Source organism: Trachypithecus francoisi, unplaced genomic scaffold (assembly GCF_009764315.1).
Source record: "Trachypithecus francoisi isolate TF-2019V2 unplaced genomic scaffold, Tfra_2.0 Lachesis_group3, whole genome shotgun sequence".
Lineage (NCBI taxonomy): Eukaryota > Metazoa > Chordata > Mammalia > Primates > Cercopithecidae > Trachypithecus > Trachypithecus francoisi.
In genome coordinates this window covers 153802616-153823089 of record NW_022681468.1, presented here as the reverse complement: position 1 = coordinate 153823089, position 20474 = coordinate 153802616, and the positions used below count along the sequence as shown (strand labels likewise).

General features: G+C 41.6%; 1 protein-coding gene and 1 pseudogene across 5 annotated transcripts in view; both read left to right on the top strand.

Annotated features, from left to right (window-relative positions):
* Positions 1 to 20474, top strand: part of CUNH15orf41 (chromosome unknown C15orf41 homolog) — a 234754-nt gene that overhangs the window by 37134 nt on the left and 177146 nt on the right. The gene's annotated exons all lie outside the window — the stretch shown is intronic.
* Positions 157 to 2348, top strand: LOC117070902 (annotated as a pseudogene).

Genomic DNA, 20474 nt, shown 5'->3' with positions numbered 1-20474 from the left:
GACTTTGTCTCAAAAAAAAAAAAAAATATATATATATAATGCAAATGAAGTTGTTAAAGTATTACACCTTTTAATATTTCAGAACAAAGACTTACTTAAAACATTTATTCTGTTGGGGCATAGGCCTGTGAGCCAGTTAGAGTTGCAGGGGTGGGAACAGTTGGGCTGAACAGAGGATGACATGTTGCTTTTCGTGGAGCAGGTAGCATCTAAAGAAACTGGTTTAAGTCCTAATGCCAAACTATGGCAAGAAATTGCTCCTGGGAATGCTGATGCCACCCCAGTAACTCATGGAACTGAAAGCTCTTGGCATGAAACGGCAGCCATCTCGGGTGCTCATCCTGAGGTTAACGCAGAGCTCTCAGAAGATACATGTAAAGAACATGAAGTAATGTGTTCTTCGTCTTGTGAAACCACAAGAAATACCACAGGCATTGAAGAATCAACCGATAGGATGATTTTAGGACCAGAAGATCTGAGTTACCAAATATATGATGTTTCCGGAGAAAACAATTCAGCAATTTCTACAGAAGACCGAAAAGAATATCTAAAGAAACAATTAGAATTCTGTTTTTCACAAGAAAATTTGTCAAAGGATCTTTACTTGATATCTCAAATGGATAGTGATCAGTTCATCCCAATTTAGACAGTTGTTAACCTGGAAGAAATAAAAAAGTCGACTACAGACCCTGATGTAATTATTGAAGTGTTAAGATCTTCTCCCATGGTACAAGTTGATGAGAAGGGTGAGAAAGTGAGACCAAGTCATAAGCGTTGTATTGTGATTCTTAGAGGGATTCCTGAAACAACACCAATAGAGGAAGTGAAAGCTTTGTTCAAATTGAAAACTGCTCCAAAGTGATAAGCTGTGAATTTGCACACAGTAGCAGCTGGTATATCACTTCCCAGTCAGACACAGATGCACAACAGGCTTTTAAATCCTTAACAAGTTAAAACATTTCAGGGTGAGCCAATTATGGCAAGGATAAAAGCCACCAACATTTTTTGCTAAGAATGGTCACTGATGAATGGATTCTAGTATCTATAGCCAGCCCATTCAAACTCAAGCACAGTATGCCTCCCCAGTCTTTAGGCAGCCTGTATATAATCCTCACCAACAGTACTTGGTCTATAGCATGGTTCCTCAGTTTTGGTCTCCAAATCCTACACCTTACTTTGAAGCACCACTGGCCCCCTTTCCCAATGGTAGTTTTGTGAATGGCTTTAATTCACCAGGATCTTATAAAACAAATGCTGCTGCTATGAATATGGGTCGACCATTCCAAAAAATATCTTGCAAAGCCTCATTTTAGGTTATCCAGTGGTTCAGAACACTCAACAGAGGACTCTGTGTCATTGGGGGATGGACAATGGAAGATCTAGTTCAAGAAATTTTTCACCTGAACAGCATAACCCTACAGTAACTGGGGATTAGGAGCAAACTTAACTTCAAAAGGAGACTTCCACTTTGCAGATGGAACAGAATGGGGACTATGGTAGGGGCAGAACTCTTTTCAGAGGTTGCAGACGACGACAAGATGACAGGATCTCAAGACCTCATCCTTCAACAGTTGAATCAAAGGCTCCAACACCGAAGTTTGACTTACTAGCTTCAAATTTTCCACCTTTACCTAGAAGTTCATCAAGAATCCCAGGTAAACTCATTTTGGAGAATAGGATGTCTGATGTTGTTAAAGGCGTCTACAAAGAAAAGGATAATGAAGAATTGAGAGTTAGTTGCCCAGTGCCTGCAGATGAGCAGACAGAATGCACTTCTGCCCAGCAACTCAATATGAGTACCAGTTCTCCACGTGCAGCTGAGCTTACTGCATTAAGCACAACTCAGCAAAAAAAGGATCTAATAGAGGATTCCTCTGTTCAGAAGGATTGTCCCAACCAGGCGACTCTACCAGTTTCTCCTCCAAGTACTACAAAGCCATTGAGGGCAAGTACTGCTTCACCATGCAGTAGTAACATAAATGCAGCTACAGCTGTGGCTGTACAGGAACCCCGAAAGTTAAGTTATGCTGAAGTGTGCCAGAAGCCCCCTAAAGAGCCATCTTCAGTTCTTGTGTAGCCGCTCTGGGAACTTTGCTCCAATGTAGTGTCTCCCACCAAAAATGAAGACAATGAAGGAAGCTCCTGAGAAGTCCCTTGAGAAACCACATGAGCAGCCAGAAGCAAGGGCTAGTGAGGACTATTCTGGCTTCTGAGGCAATACCATTTCCAGGGGAACAGATGGAAAAATCAGGGAACAGAGACGCCAGTTTAGTCATAGGGCTATACCTCAGGGAGTGACACGACGTAATGGCTAAGAGCAATATGTGCCACCCAGACCACCAAAGTAAAAAACAACAAAACTATTCAAAAACCTATCTCTCTTCCCGTTCAACTTGAGCTGTGGCTTATACTGAACAGTTTTGGAGGGGAGAGGGTAGCCAGAAAGGAAACAGGAGAATGTATGTCCTTAAATCATTATGGATTTTGGAGTTGTGAGTGATAGGATCCCAAAATTCATCTCTAATGTTATTTTTAAATGCTGGATGATTTCTACCTATCTGTCTGTCTCTCTATCTATCCATCCATCCATCCACACATATAAAATATATTTTTTCTATTTTTGTTTTTGGTTTCAATTTGCAGAGATTTGCTGCCAGGAATCAATTTTGATGGTTCAGTTTTAGCTTGGAGGAAAAAAAAAATACATTATACATCCTTCACTATAGGAGATGAGGGAGTGAGAGAAAATATTTTTTGAAGAAGCATTTCTGTAAAATTAGAAATTACTTTTTAAAATCGATTTAAAGTTTGCCTTGGAGAATGCCATCTCTGACTGTATGATCTTATATTGCAAAGCAGGTTAGTGGCTGGGGAGCCTGTTGTGGGGGTGAGTGTGGACAAGAGTGACTGAAGCAAAATCTGTTGTCATGTTAGTAACCTGACTGGAAACCTGAATGTAAAACTTGAGTAGATTCTTTTTTCTAGTTTGAAATTTAGTCTGTCTTTTTGACCTCACTAGTATTTCATTCAACATGTTGTAAAACTGTGATTTGACTTGAAGATGTGACTACTAATCAGTTTGATACTCAAGGAAAGAATGGGGCTCTTCAAAAAATTGAAAATTTCATCTTGAATGTCAGCGCGTAGGTGAAATATATTTCAGAGGCTTAAACTTCCCTGTGATTCCCCCCACTAAAATGGGAAACAAATTTTTTTTCTTACTCCATATGTTACTCTCTGTTCTTTGATTGCCCACCCCCAAAAGCAAAATAACCAACTACTTACTGAATTGTATATTTGTCATTGCTTTGACCAGTGTAGTCAAGTCATATAAATTTTTCTAAATTTCAAAATTGAACGTTGAAGTATTTACTCTTCTCTTCACACATTTAGAATTTTAGATCCCAAGATGGTAGGGCAGACTGACCCTACAGTAATTTATTTGTTGTCAGTGTTAAAGATGAAACATTGTAACTGACTCTTAAGTGTTAAATAGTGTAGAAGTAAAATATGATGATGATGATTATTTTAAAGGCTTAATTTTGGGGGGGACTTACTTCTGTTTACAGTGTATTTATCATCTTCCTTCCCTCCTTTTCTCCCCCCACACCCAAAAAATACAGTCTGGAATTCACTGAAACAGAACCAGCAAGTCTTGAGATTTTTTAGTTAAAATTGAGAAAGATGGTTGAAGAAATTTAATGCATAATTTCTCAGTGAAAAAGTTGTAGCTCTCATATGCTAAATACACAAGTTTACATGCTGTTATTTAGAAAATGGCTAAAATATTAAAAGCCGTGTTGCGTTAATCTGCTTTAGGTCATACCATGTTCAGAGTTCTATGTAAGGTGGGTTTTATTTTTCTTTTAAGGGATAGTTTGTAATAGTAAGAACTGTCCCGTATGTTAGATCACATGTATACAAATCGAAACTGTAAATTGTGGGCCGGGCGCGGTGGCTCAAGCCTGTAATCCCAGCACTTTGGGAGGCCGAGACAGGCGGATCACGAAGTCAGGAGATCAAGACCATCCTGGTGAACACGGTGAAATCCCGTCTCTACTAAAAAAAATACAGAAAAAAAACTAGCCGGGCGAGGTGGCGGGCGCCTGTAGTCCCAGCTACTCGGGCGGCTGAGGCAGGAGAATGGCGTAAACCCGGGAGGTGGAGCTTGCAGTGAGCTAAGATCCGGCCACTGCACTCCAGCCTGGGCGACAGAGCGAGACTCCGTCTCAAAAAAAAAAAAAAAAAAAAAAGAAACTGTAAATTCTGAGCACTGGAAAGCACCATTGTGACATAGAGTAAACATCTTAGTAATATATTAAAGTGAATGTAAATGGTTAAAATTACATTACTGTGAAATTTACCTTCCAACTCTAAGTTAAGCTTTGGAGATATGTGTTAGCAATGAACTGTTAAGAGCTTTGAAAGTACTGCACATGTCAGTACAAGCCAGAATTACTATTTCTTTGACTTATTATTAGCATGGCAGTTGCTTTTGATTTGGTTGTTTTGTGACATGGTATACTACATTTACTCAGTTTAAAACTATTCATTTCTGCACACTATTTTTTTAAAAAATCACCTACTAGGTGAAACATACAATAAAATTACCTGCGCTGAAATCTGGGGGAAGTTTAGGTCCTTTAAAAAAAATGTATTAATCATTGACTACATCTATGATAAAAGTGCTTATTTTGGTTTACTAAGATAATGCAGTTGGTGGAAATGATAAGCATTTTAAGTGTTAACATCCTTTGAATGCATTGGATTTCAGAGAATAAACATTTTGTAAAAATAAAAAAACATTATTCTGTTTGCCTCACTTTGAGATGGACAGATTCCTTGGTGCTAGCCATTCAAAATTGTGTGAAGGGCAGTATCTGACACAATTATAATATTTAGGGAGGCCGGGCGTGGTGGCTCAAGCCTGTAATCCCAGCACTTTGGGAGGCCGAGACGGGTGGATCACGAGGTCAGGAGATCGAGACCATCCTGGCTAACACGGTGAAACCCCGTCTCTACTAAAAATACAAAAACTAGCTGGGCGAGGTGGCGGGCGCCTGTAGTCCCAGCTACTCGGGAGGCTGAGGCAGGAGAATGGCGTAAACCCGGGAGGCGGAGCTTGCAGTGAGCTGAGATCCGGCCACTGCACTCCAGTCCGGGAGACAGAGCGAGACTCCACCTCAAAAAAAAAAAAAAAAAATATTTAGGGAAAGCTTTTGTTGTTTGACCTGACAACAAATTCAGGTGTTTTCTCCCCCCCCCCCCCCCCCCCCCCCCCCACTCCAAGGGCTTTTAATAGAATTGCTTTGGTCTAAGAATTCATGATAGACTAAATGAAATCCTTCAGTCTGCTGGATTTAGTGAGACCATAAATTAGCCTCATGGTGCATGTTCTTTCTTTTCCCTGTTTCATTTGACACAATTCATTGAAATGATGACTACGTATAAGTGGTTAGAATTTTCTGTGTGGAAAACTTGAAGAGAAAAACTTTTCAAAGCAAAGTGTTTCTTTCATCATGGTGTCATCTGCTTTTGATCTTTTCCATTGTGCTTACGCTTAAAACTAGATTTCAATACATGTTCCCTCATGGTAAAAGTTGATATGCAAAATAGGTTTTCTGGCATTTTTTACTGCCACATATGGAGTGAAGCTAGTGGTGACCCAGTTTTTCTCATGGGGCTTGAGGAAGGGGTGTGGACCGTTGGACCTGCCTGTAGACCTCCCTCTCTGCTCTTTAACTGACATAGAAGTGGTAGGAAGGAAACCCAAGCAGGTGTCTCATTGGCATGCCAGTGTGGAGTAGAGAGAGGCAGTGTTCATAGCAGCTGGGGGACCTCTGTCATGGGGAGCAGGGCCCAGCAGCTCAGGTTGGCCTTGGGGACAGGTTCCTGGCATGAGCAAGTTCTTGAGTAACTTTAATTCTAGCTAGATTTCTAAAGACAAGATCTTCATACACAGAAAAGCTAGGAGGCAGGCTGTTTTTCACCTCAGTGGCCTGTGGTTATAGACTTACGGAAAGACGAGGAGCCAGGGTAACAGCAAATGGGACTGATCCATGGGTGCCAGAGTATTTGGCCAGTGCTACTCACATTCTTCCCACCTGAGGTTAGGGCTGGTCTGGAAGTCATGGGCAGACCCCAGGGTGAGTAGCTCTAGCAGAAACCAGGCAGAGCCTGGCCTCCCAGTAAGGGGCAGGGAGCACTTCCCCAAGTGGGTCCTGTCTTGAATCATGTTGGTGTTTGTATCAGGGAAGGCAGCCTTTCTGGCTTCCTGTGGTCTGGGGAGGCCATTTTGATGGGGAGAAGAGAATTGAAGCTTCTTATATCAAATTCAGCCATTTCTAAGTGCTGAGACACACAGTTGCATGGAACTGCCATGTGCAGGGCGCACATTCAAATTTCGGGAGAATCAAATATAATCTAATGCAATATAAGCTGTGGTTCTATAAAATTTTGCATTTGTTTTTAGGGCTTTTGCAGCTATAGGGGGCTTTCACAGGATGTGAATGTTGTGTTTTTTCGGTTGGGTTGTGTTATTTTGGGAACATATATGAAACTCAGTCACATTTTTAGGATATTGTATATGTGCCAAGGGAAATGTATGTTTTTCCGCCTGAATTTTTTTTTTTTTTTTTTGAGACGGAGTCTTGCTCTGTCGCCCAGGCTGGAGTGCAGTGGCGCGATCTCAGCTTACTGCAAGCTCCGCCTCCCGGGTTCACGCCATTCTCCTGCCTCAGCCTCCCGAGTAGCTGGGACTGCAGACACCCGCCACCACGCCCAGCTAATATTTGTCTTTTTAGTAGAGACGGGGTTTCACCGTGTTAGCCAGGATGGTCTCCATCTCCTGACCCGGTGATCTGCCCGCCTCGGCCTCCCAGAGTGCTGGGATTACAGGCATGAGCTACTGCGCCTGGCCTTCTGCCTGAATTTTTATTCCTTATATAAATAACATTAAAACCAGAAAAAAAAGGATGAAGAAATCACCCAAAAACCCAAATCCATACTTTTTTTTTTAAACAATTGTGCCTTCTCTTTTAGATCTTGAACATATTCTCACTTGAGACTGTAATTATAAACATACTATCAATAAAACTTTGTGTAGTTTTTACTTTATATTTATTTGCAGCCAGTAGTTGCATGTTAACTTTATCGAGTGATGAACTCGTATCTGCCAAGTTGAACTTCAGTAGTGAATGGTGGATTTTAGGGTGAAAATGGCTTTCTGTGCAGGCTCCATTCTTTTGGCAAGTGTTGCAGTGGGGGTAACCAGTTGTTGAATGCCACAAGGCAGACAGCTCAGTACCCTGGACAGGGTCCTGGAAGTTGCTGTAGGGCTTGAGGGGAGCACTCCTATGGTGTGGTTGGAACGTTGTTATTTGTTATAAGGCCTCTGAACTCGACTTTCTGGTCCTGTGGTAAGTTCCACAAGCTGTCTAAAACCTTTAGTAACTTTTCATTTTTTGTTGAAACTAAATTGAGTAGATTAAGTTGTTTGCAACTAAGCATCTTGTGAAACATTGGCATACTGGTTCTTGAAAGTAATTTGTTTTATCATTTGGAGGCAGTGATTAAGAACCTAGAGTCTAAGGCCAAACTGCCGATATTCACATCCTGACTGTGTTAATTTGGAGAAGATACTTCACTTTTCTCCCTTAGTTTCTTAAGAAAACACTACTATTATTATAGTGATGATAATTAAATGAAACAGTCCCTGGTAGCTAATAAGTGTTCCCCCAGTGTTACCATCTTCATTATCATGATCATCATGACGGGAGGTATTTATTTGAGCACCTACTCTTTATTAGAGTTCAACAAAATGAGGAAAAGTTACAAATAGGATATTCTAGCAAACTTTAGTATATAACAAAGCCTAATTGTACTGTGCAGCGTCTTAATGACAGCTCCATCTCTGCTCATCCTCTGGTTTCTCTTAAGACACATAGAGAAGTAGGCAAAGGCATTTATAGCCATCTAAGATTGGATTTATTGCAATGAATAACATTAAGTGCTGAGAATAACTGACAAAAGGATTTGATTGTGAATCAAGAATAAAAAGCTTGTGGTAAGATTTAAAATTTTGTGTTTAATAAGAGAAGAGCTTAATGCATTGTAAGGTGTTCCATTTGTTGTTTTAACACAGCATTTATTATTAAAGTGGGTGGTTGTAGAATAATTATAGTCCATATCATGATGATGATGTTGTTTTCAGAGAAGATTGAAAATCTATAGTTTTTTCAAACTAATAAAGTAAGGAAAACATGTCATCTACTGAGGCTTGAAATAGTTTGCTTGACCTCGTAAGAGTACTACTGAGATTATTTAGGGGAACTACCTATTCAGGAAGGTACTTTTATGTAAATTTTTGCATTTCCTTGTGAAATTTTTAAAAGTATCAGCTTGGTAATTGGGGGTTGCGATGGGAGTAAGAAGCAGAAGACAGGGAAAAAGTATGAGATTATTAATACTATTATTTTAATATAACTGAGAATTTATTTGGGAAGAAAGTGGTAAAGATGGTAGTTATACCTACAACTTTTATAAATTATAAGAATTACAAAGTGAAAGTGGCCAATCATTAATACAGGTTTTATATGAGGTTTCTGTGACCTATTAAATTAAGAATGATTAGTGGGGTAGAACATATTTTTGTGTAGAAAAAGAATAAGGAAATATTTAAATGGTTTTAAAAAGTATTCCTGGCTGGGTGCAGTGGCTCACACCTGTAATCCCAGCACTTTGGAAGGCTGAGGCAGGCGAATCACAAGGTCAGGAGATCAAGACCTTCCTGGCTTACATGGTGAAACCCTGTCTCTACTAAAAATACAAGAAAAAATTAACCAGGTGTGGTGGTGGGCACCTGTAGTCCCAGCTACTTGGGAGGCTGAGGCCAGGAGAATGGCGTGAACCCAGGAGGCAGAGCTTGTAGTGAGCCAAGATCGCACCACTGCACTCCAGCCCGGATGACAGAGCAAGACTCCATCTCAAAAAAAAAAAAAAAAAAAAAAGTATTCTAAACTTTTTTACTCTGCGAAAAGGTTGGAAAGTAACTTCGCTTATTAGACATAGACTAGTAGCATTATGGTCACGGAATTAAATTTAACCTCTAGATGTTCATTCACTTATGATTGCAGAGAGTTAGTAGGATGTCTTAGGTATTCTAGCAGGATTTCATACATTGAAGAATTCTCTGATAAGAGAGATTCATTCATGGCATTTTCTGTATAAGCAAAACCAGAAAATATTTGAAATTTAGAGGAAAAAAATTGGACACCTTTGAGTAAAATTAGATTGCTTCATAAAACCCAACATATATAGCTAACCTGATGCAGCCACAAACTTGGTTTTCTGTGGAAGTTTTTAGAACTTGCTTTTCAAGAAACAGTCACAGAGTTGAACTTGGGAGAGGATGGCCCAGTCCTGGATCTTGAAGAATGAGTTAGCTAGGTGGGAATACTGTCTTAATCGTCAACTCTCAGTGTGGCCTATTATGTGAGGATCCCCAGTGCCTTAGTGTGCTCAGGCTGCCATAGCAAAATACCATAGTGGAAGTGGGAGGTCGGGGAGGGTGTTTGCATAGGGGTCATGGCTAAGCTGAGCCAGCATGGGACAATCTGGGCCATGTCTGGCACCATGTCCCCAGGGATGTGGTGAGTCCACTTGGAGAGCACTTCCACAGGCTTGATGACCTCGTCCGTGGACCACTGGATCGTAGACAGGGAGATGCCACCCCGCTTGCCAGTGAGGTCTTGATGGTGGAGGACAGCGTTGCTCCAGGTGACGCCAAGATGGTCCAGGATGAGTTTGAGGGAGCTCCTAGGCTACAGCACCAGCTGCTTGTAGTACACGAGCAGGCACTTTTCCTTGCCCACCTCCATGCACTGGGCGTACATCACCTTTATGACCTTGTTCCACTTGGTCAGGCAGTTGCCATAGCTGCTGAGGTTGAAGCCTGTATAGTAAGTGACCTTGCACGTGATCAAGGAGTGCATGGAGACATGGCTGCCCTGAGCCATAAGCAGGAACTTGGAGTTGGAGAACAGGTGCGACAGGTAGGCCAAGGATTCAAGGACTTGAGTCTGAAGTGGTGCTTGTTGCAGAGCACATGGGCTGGCCCCCTTTGCTTAGAGATCTTCACCTCCAGGATGAAGGCCTGCATGGCAATGTCCAGCACCTTGTCAGTCATGCCCGCTGTGTCCAGCTGTAGTTTCTTGTGGCCAGACTTGGACCAGGCCTGGTGCATGGCCAGCACACAAGGGATGATGTGCATTTCCTTGCTGCAGTGCACCTCAAGGTGGGCATCCAGTCCAGTGAGCATCAGCATGGTGCAGCTGCAGACCATACTGCCCATGAAGATGAGTGGCATGGCCTTGCTGTAGTGGTACTCCATGTGGTCCATCAGATCCACAGGGTCCACTCAGGGCTCCACCTGCCAGCACTGCCTGGCACATTAGTATCTGCTGCCCCAGCTGGACCACCATCACCAGGGCCAGGGCACAGCCAGCCCGACCTGGCAGGCCCATCCTGGGGACTCACTTCAGGGACTGTACTGACAGGTCAGTGGGTGGCCCACTGGGTTCACATCATGCAGAGACTCAGGGAGGCGGTCCCATGTGCCCAGCGACTCCTGGCTCAGCAGCTGCACCTGCTGAAGAAGTGGGAGGCTTGTAATTTTTTTTTTTTTTTTTGATACCAGGTCAGCATGAGTTTATGGAACACTGGCTACAGTAAATGTGTGAAACATTGTGAATATTTTTTTTCCAATTTTAATTAAATTTATTATTGATTTACATGCAGTTAAATTCCCTCCTTTTCTATACAGTTCTGCAAGTTTTGACAAACACATGGAGTTGTATAGCCACTACCACAGTCAAGATGTTGAACACATCTATCATCCTCTAAAAATTCCGTTAGCCCTTTTGTGGTCAGTTTGTCCTCCCTGCCCTGGTGCCTAAGAATCACTTATCTGCCTTCTGTCGCTCTATTTTTCCTTTTCCAGAATGCCATAGAAATGGAATAATGTGGTAGATAGCCTTTTGAGTTTGGCTTCTTTTACCTAGTAGATCACATTTGTGATTTCTCCATGCTGTTGCTTGCATTGTTGCAGAGTAGTATTCCATTATATGGATGCATCATAGTTTGTTCATCCATTATTGAAGGTTGTTTGTGTTCTTTCCAATATAGATGAGGCTGCTATAAAAATTTGTGTGTAGGGCTTTGTGTGGTAAATTTCTAGAAGTGCCTCAGGATAGATCATCCCCATAATCTAACTCAAACCTAATTTAGGTAAGATTTGGGGGTTTGAGCTGATGCTTATTTAGATGACATTTTGAACCTGAGTTGATTCTGTAATGAGTTGGGACTTTGGGGGATGCTGGGATGGGGCAAATATATTTGACATGTGGGTCAGATATGAATCTTTGAGGCCAGAGAGTGGATGGCGGTGCCCAAAAAATAAGTCCCTTAAAGATATTAACGTCCTGGGGGTCGGGAGCAAGATGGCCGAATAGGAACAGCTCCAGCCTCCAGCTCCCAGTGCGAGCGACAGAGAAGATGGGTGATTTCTGCATTTTCAACTGAGGTGCCAGGTTCATCTCACTAGGGAGTGCCGGACAATCGGTGCTGGTCAGCTGCTGCAGCCCGACCAGCGAGAGCTGAAGCAGGGTGAGGCATCGCCTCACCTGGGAAGTACAAGGGGGAAGGGAATCCCTTTTCCTAGCCAAGGGAAACTGAGACACACAACACCTGGAAACTCGGGTAACTCCCAGCCTAATACTGTGCTTTATGAAGGGTCTTAGCAAATGGCACACCAGGAGATTATATCCCACACCTGGCCCGGAGGGTCCCACACCCATGGAGCCTCCCTCATTGGTAGCACAGCAGTCTGAGATCTAACTGCAAGGTGGCAGCAAGGCTGGGGGAGGGGCACCCGCCATTGCTGAGGCTTAAGTAGGTAAACAAAGCCTCTGGGAAGCTCGAACTGGTGGAGCGCAGGGCAGCTCAAGGAGGCCTGCCTGTCTCTGTAGACTCCACCTCTGGGTGGAGTCTGACAGCTGTCTGACAGCTTTGAAGAGAGCAGTGGATCTCCCAGCACGGAGGTTGAGATCTGAGAACGGACAGACTGCCTGCTCAAGTGAGTCCCTGACCCCTGAGTAGCCTAACTGGGAGATATGCCCCACTAGGTGCAGACTGACACGTCACACCTCACACAGCGGGGTATACCCCTGAGACGAAGCCTCCAGAGCAAGAATCAGACAGCAGCACTCGTTGTTCAGCAATATTATATCTTCTGCAGCCTCTGCTGCTGATACCCAGGCAAACAGGGTCTGGAGTGGACCTCAAGCAATCTCCAACAGACCTACAGCTGAGGGTCCTGACTGTTAGAAGGAAAACTAACAAACAGAAAGGACACCTACCCGAAAACCCCATCAGTACATCACCAGCATCAAAGACCAAAGGCAGTAAAACCACAAAGATGGGGAAAAAGCAGGGCAGAAAAGCTGGGAATTCAAAAAATCAGAGCGCATCTCCCCCTCCAAAGGAATGCAACTCATCGCCAGCAACGGATCAAAGCTGGACGGAGAATGACTGACGAGTTGAGAGGAGAAGGCTTCAGTCGATCAAACTTCTCAGAGCTAAAGGAGGAACTACGTACCCAGTGCAAAGAAACTAAAAATCTTGAAAAAAGAATGGAAGAGTGGATAACTAGAATAATCAATGCAGAGAAGGACATGAACGAACTGACAGAGATAAAAACCATGACACGAGAAATACGTGACAAATGCACAAGCTTCAGTAACCGACTCGATCAACTGGAAGAAAGAGTATAAATGATTGAAGATCAAATGAATGAAATGAAGTGAGAAGTCTAGAGAAAAAAAAAGGAAAAAGAAATGAACAAAGCCTCCAAGAAATATGGAATTATGTGAAAAGACCAAATCTACGTCTGATTGGTGTGCCTGAAAGTGAGGGGGAAAATGGAACCAAGTTGGAAAACACTCTTCAGGATATCATCCAGGAGAACTTCCCCAACCTAGTAAGGCAGGCCAACATTCAAATTCAGGAAATACAAAGAACACCACAAAGATACTCCTCGAGAAGAGCAACTCCAAGACACATAATTGTCAGATTCACCAAAGTTGAAATGAAGGAAAAAATGTTAAGGGCAGCCAGAGAGAAAGGTCGGGTTACCCACAAAGGGAAGCCCATCAGACTAACAGCAGATCTCTTGTCAGAAACTCTACAAGCCAGAAGAGAGTGGGGGCCAATATTCAACATTCTTAAAGAAAAGAATTTTCAATGCAGAATTTCATATCCAGCCAAACTAAGTTTCATCAGTGAAGGAGAAATAAAATCCTTTACAGACAAGCAAATGCTTAGAGATTTTGTCACTACCAAGCCTGTCCTATAAGAGATCCTGAAGAAAGCACTAAACATGGAAAGGAACAACCGGTACCAGCCATTGCAAAAACATGCCAAAATGTAAAGACCATCGATGCTGGGGAGAAACTGCATCAACTAACGAGCAAAATAACCAGCTGATATCACTATGACAGGATCAAGTTCACACATAACAATATTAACCTTAAATGTAAATGGACTAAATGGTCCAATTAAAAGACACAGACTGGCAAATTGGATAAAGAGTCAAGACCCATCAGTTTGCTGTATCCAGGAGACCCATGTCACATGCAGAGACACACATAGGCTCAAAATAAAGGGATGGAGGAAGATCTCCCAAGCAAATGGAGAACAAAAAAAAGCAGGGGTTGCAATTCTAGTTTCTGATAAAATAGACTTATGTTGTCTTAGTCTGTTTTTGCTGCTAGAAAGGAATACCGAAAGCTGGGTATGTTATAAATAAAAAAGTTTTACTAGGTTCACGGTTCTACAAGCTATACAAGAAGCAGGGTGCTGGCTTCTACTTTTGGTGAGAGTTTCAGGACGCTTCTACTTATGGCAGAAGGCAAAGGGGAGCTGATATATGCAGAGACCATTTGGTGAGAGAGGAGGAGGAGGAGGGGAGAGAGAGGAAAGAAAGGAGGTGCCAGGCTCTTTTTAACAACCTGCTCTTTAGAGAACCAACAGAGCGAGAACTCAGGAATATGAGAACTCACCCAGACAGTTATGAGAGATCTGCCTCCATGACTCATACATCTCTCATTAGGCCCCACCTTCAACACTGGGAACCAGCCTCCAACATGAGATTTGGAGGAGGTCCAGCAAACCAAACTATAGCAGATGCCTACCAGAAATTTGCAAAGGAAAACTAGCATTTCAAAGGACTGACCAATGGTCCTATATCAGGCGAAATGACACATACCCTGGAAAAATAATCACTTTTAATGTTGTGAGGTCACACTTAAAATTTTGTATTTATAATGGAAAAAATGGAAGTCATAGAGGAAAAGAAGTTCATAATTTTGATCTTCTATTTTTTAAGAACGGCTTTATGGAGATATTTGTGTACCATAAATTTCACTCCTTAAAAATATACAATTCAATGGTTTTTAGTATATTCACGAAGCTGTACAACCATCACCACTGCCTAATGTCAGAACATTTTTGTCACCCCTGAAAGAAATCCTGTATTATCAGTCACTCCCGATCCTTCCCCCTCCTTGTCCCTGACAACTACTAATCTGCTTTCTGCTTCTATTGATTTTCCTGTTCTAGACATTTCGTACAAATAGAATCATGCAAGATGTGGCCTTTGTGACTGGATGTTTCCATTCATATATTTTACAGATTTATCTGAGTCATGCATATATCAGTACTTCATTTCTTCTTGTTGCTGGATAATAGTCCATTGAATGGGTATATCACATTTTATTTATCCATTCATCAGCTGATGGACATTTGGGTTGTTTCTACTTTTTGGCTATTATGTATAATGTTGCTATGAACATTTGTGTATAGACTATTGTTTAGAAACATGTTTTTAGTTCTCTTGGGTATATACCTATGAGGAGAATTACTGGGTCATATGATAACTGTGTTTATTTATTTATTTATTTATTTGTGTATATTTATGATACATATTATTTGAGACAGGGTCTTGCTCTGTTGCCCAGGCTAGAGTGCAGTGGCACAGTTCTAGCTCACTGCAGCCCTGAACTCCTGGGCTCAAGTGATCTCCCCACCTCAGCCTCCCAAGTAGCTGGGACTACAGCCATGCACCACCACGCCCAGCTACCTTTTTAAGGAATTTTTTGTAGAGATGGAGTCTAACTATGTTGTCTAGACTGGTCTCGAACTCCTTAGCTCAAGTGATTCTCCTGCCTTGGCTTCCCAGAATGTTGTGATTACACGTGTGAGCCACCATGCCTAACCATGACTCTGTATTTAATATGTTGAGAAACAAAACTGTTTTCCAAAGCGGCTACACCATTTTGCAATCCCACCAGAAATATATGAGGGTTCCAGTTTCTCTACATCTTTGCAGCCTCAAAACTACAGTCTCTTGGACATTCCGCTCCCTAGTCTCCCATCCCTCTGAAGCACAGAGAGGAGCTTTCTCTGAAGTTCTCTCATCTGACTAAGGGATGTTCCTCCAGAAGGAATGTGATTGTCAGGAATACCTTCCCTGAAATCTACACTAACCAGAAAAGATTACTTATGTCACAGAAGAGGAGACTGACAGGTCTCCATGCCCAGGACTCCAATAGGTCTCCATGCCCAGGATACCACACCCAGACAGACTTTACATCTGTTCTTCTGAGGGCTGCCACGTGAGAGACTTTATCTGCATAATAAGACGATCTTTGTTTATAGTACAGTTCCTCCCCTTGCCCTCCCATAGTTCAACCATCTGGCCTTTCTCTGCGTCTCACACTTTGTGGGATCTCCCATACATATACATGTTATAAGTGTGTACACCTCTTCTTCTGCTAATCGATTGTCAGTTTATTTTATAGATTGTAATTATTGAATTTCCAGAGGGGAAGGAGAGGGTTCTCTCCCCTCTGCAGCATGTAGGGCAAAAGAGAAGACTGAAGAGACCGCATTTAAAAAGATGACTGAAACATTTCTTACAAATCTATTATTTATATAATATGTTGAAGTTATTGTGATTATTTCAGAGAAAAATGGCCAGAAACCTGGTCTTGCGAGTGAAATTGTCACACAGGCCTCTTATTCTTTACCTGATTTATGTTATAACTTGTTCTAAAAAGTTAATACCTAAATTTAATTAGAAATCAAAGAAGTGTAGGAACTTAAGACTCTCATTAAATCAGAACATTTAGAAAAGGGTGGGACTTAGAGCAGAAAAGAATCTTAAAGATCAGTTTATCCAACTCCTCCTCAATTTTGTCCTTCTTTTTGCCTCCCTAATTAATTTTTTTATGAAATATAGCACAAATATAAAAGAACAGAGAATGATAAATGAACCTTTGAATATGCATCTGTTTCTATTTGCTTCAGGTGCTTTTGACTTTTACAGAAATGCTATTCCAATACTGTTCTACATCCCCTTTCCGCTTCTGATTTTTAATTTTTTTTTTTTTTTTTTTTTTTTGAGGCGGAGTCTCGCTCTGTCGCCCAGGCTGGAGTGCAGTGGCCGGATCTCAGCTCACTGCAAGCTCCGCCTCCCGGGTTTACGCCATTCTCCTGCCTCAGCCTCCCGAGTAGCTGGGACTACAGGCGCCCGCCACGTCGCCCGGCTAGTTTTTTTTTTTTTTTTGTATTTTTAGTAGAGACGGGGTTTCACCGTGTTCGCCAGGATGGTCTCGATCTCCTGACCTCGTGATCCGCCCGTCTCGGCCTCCCAAAGTGCTGGGATTACAGGCTTGAGCCACCGCGCCCGGCCTGATTTTTAATTTTTTAATAAAATATTGTAGGTATGGTTGAATGTACTTCTCCCTGATTTCTTTCCTCTTCTCTGCTGCCTGAGGTAACTATTATCTTGAGTTTAGTGCTTATCAGTCTCATATATTTCTTTTACCACATCCATATATATATTCACAAAAAAATAGGTCATTATATTTTGCTGTTTGATACTTTATATAAATGGTGTTAAATGGGAATGTAATTCTATAATGTACTTTTTTGGGTAAACACTACATTTTTTGACATTTATCTATGCTGATACCTGGCAGTGTAAGTTCCCTGCTTGTTATTGCTTTCCAGAATTTGTTAGCTATTCTTATGTATTCGTCTTGAATTGTAACATAAATTTATTATGTTCTACCCGAAGACTCTGTTGTGAATTTGGTAGCATTTTTATTAAAAGTATAGATTAATATGTGTAGAACTGATAATTTTATTTATACTATTGTTCTACCCGTGATACTTTTTTTTTTTTTTTTTTTTTTGAGACAGAGTCTCACTTTTGTCACCCAGACTGGATTGCAGTGGTGAGATCTTAGCTAACTGCAACCTCTGTCTCCTGGGTTCAAGCAATTCTGCTGCCTCAGTCTCCCAAGTACCTGGGACTACAGGTATGCGCCATCATGCCCAGCTTATTTTTTCTATTTTTTGCAGAGACCACTGTGTTACCCAGGCTGGTCTCGAACTCCAGGCCTCAAGTGATCTGCTCACCTCAGCCTCCCAAAGTGCTGGGATTACAGGTGTGAGCCACCACGCCCAGTCCACCCATGATACTTTCTTTATAAAAATGTCACAGTTCTGTGTTTAGTCAGAAACACTTTTATGCTCTTCAGTAATGTTTTATAACTTTCTTCAAAAGTTTTGGCTGGGTGTGGTGGCTCACGCCTGTAATCCCAGCACTTTGGGAGGCCAAGGCAGGCGGATCACGAGGTCAGGAGATCGAGACCATCCTGGCCAACATGGTGAAACCCCATCTCCACTAAAAATACAAAAAAATTAGTCTGGTGTGGTGGTGCATGCCTGAAATCCCAGCTACTCGGGAGGCTGAAGCAGGAGAATCGCTTAAACCAGGGAGTCGGAGGTTGCAGTGAGTCTTGATCGCACCACTGCACCCCATCCTGGAGACACAGCAAGACTCCGTCTCAAAAAAAAAAAAAGGAGTTTTATATATTTTTTAAAAACACATTTCTAAATACTTTATGGCTTTTGATTGTGAATGATAGCTATTTTTCTATTCCATTCTCTCATTGGATAGTACTGATTTATAAGAATTCTTATTTTTTATATTAATCTTATCTCCAGTTACCTTTCTGAGATACTAGTTTTATACCTTGTTTGTAGATCTTCTTGCTGGTTTTATGTAGAAAGCCATCTCATCTGCAAATAAGGAGGGTTTGTTTGTTTTATTCCTTCTTGATGCTCTTATTTCTTTTCCTATTTTCTTTTGTTTGGTAGGATACATAATTTGCTAAGACCTCCTACAGTAAAACCAGTTCCTTTCCCCTTTTTTCCTAAAGTCTGGTTAATGATACAAAGTTCTCACAAATTTTGATACATACCATCATTGCTCAATTTTATGCATTTTTGTTTTTTCCATCATGACTTCCTCTTTCATCTGTGAGCAACAAAGGAATGCGTTTTTTAATTTATGACTTTTTTTGGAGGACTATGAATTCTATGAATTCTAATTTAATTACCATTTGATTAGATGCAGTCTAGTCAAGCCTTGAGCAGAACTTTTGATGGCTCTATAGGGCTAGAGGACAAAGTTTAGAGATGAGGGCCTGCCGAAAGTGAGAGCTCTTATAAATATCCCAAGCTTTGGGGGTGGGGAGCCTCTAACGGACTATAGCCTAGGAGTAAATACGAACTGAAAAGGAAAGATCTCCCCGTGACAGTTTCGCATTTGTCTGATTGGCACCAAAAATTAATACCTGAAATTGACTAAGGTGATCCTAGATTCCTGGTACTCCCAATATCAAGTCAGAATTCTCTCTGGAGAAAACATCATTTCAGCCTTTAAATTTTTTATGAGATAGTTTTTCAAATACAATTGACCTTTGAACAACATGGGTTTGAACTGCGTGGGTCCACTTATATGTGGATTTTTTTTCAACTAAACATAGATTGAAAATACTGTATTTACAAGATGTAAAACTGCATATATAGAGGACCAACTTTTTGTATAAGTGAGTCCTGCAGGGCTGACTTTGGGACTTGAGTATACATAGATTTGGAGTATCCTTGGGGGTCCTGGAATCAATCCCCTGTGTGTACCAAAGAATGACTCTAGTACGACACATAATGAGAGATACTCAGTCGCATAAGGACACATGACAACATGAATGAGAGCCAACGAAGCCTACAGTACTAGACTCAAAGGAGATCCAGTTATTGGAACTACCAAACAGAATTACTAGAATTAAACTTTGGGGAGTTATAAAAGAAATTGAAACATTCTGCAGGGAACTTATATGAAGAAGAATCAAATAGAAAATTTAGAACTGAAAAATACAGTAACCAATATTGGATGGATTTAACTCAGTGGATCAATTTAACAGTAAGTTAGACATTACTGAAGAAAGGATTAGTGCACTGGAAGGTGGGTCACAGGAAAATACCAGAATGTAGCATACAATAACAAAAGGGTGGAACGTATGAAGAGAAACTAAGAAATAGAGGATACAGTAGAGAAGGCTGACAGATTCATTGGGAGTCTCGGGGGAGGAGCTTGAATGCCAAAGCAATGTTGACGAAATTATAATCAAGCATATTCCCAAAATGATGAAAGGTACACAGCCACATATTGAAGTCCAGCAAATTATAAGCTGGATTTTATAGTTGAAACTCTTAAAAAGAAAATATTAAAGCCAGGTAGAGGAATAAGACAGATTGTCATTACAAAGAGCTACAATTTGACTATTACCTGACATCATCAACAAATCTGCACTAGTGGAGTTATTAAAAGAATGTAATGGGCCGGGCATGGTGGCTCACACCTGTAATTCCAGCACTTTGAGAGGCCGAGGCGGGCGGATCACAAGGTCAGGAGATCGAGACCATCCTGGTTAACATGGTGAAACCCCGTCTCTACTAAAAATACAAAAAACTAGCCGGGCGTGGTGGCGGGCGCCTGTAGTCCCAGCTACTCAGGAGGCTGAGACAGGAGAATGGCATGAACCCGGGAGGCGGAGCTTGCAGTGAGCCGAGATGGCGCTACTGTGCTCCAGCCTGGGTGACAGAACAAGACTCTCTCTCATACAAAAACAAAAAGAAAAAACAAAAACAAACAAAAAAAACAAACATCAACAAAAAAAGAACGTAATGGAAATGAAAGAGTGGAAAGGAAGGAATGAAGAACAATGAGATGGTACATATGTGGGTAAATCTGAGTAAGCAGAGATATATGAAATAGTAGCGGTGTCTTTTGAGATTTAAGAAATATACAGACTTAAAACAATTTCGATAATATTCTTTTTTTTTTTTTTTTTTGAGACGGAGTCTCACTCTGTCGCCCGGGCTGGAGTGCAGTGGCCAGATCTCAGCTCACTGCAAGCTCCGCCTCCCGGGTTTACGCCATTCTCCTGCCTCAGCCTCCCGAGTAGCTGGGACTACAGGCGCCCGCCACCTCGCCCGGCTAGTTT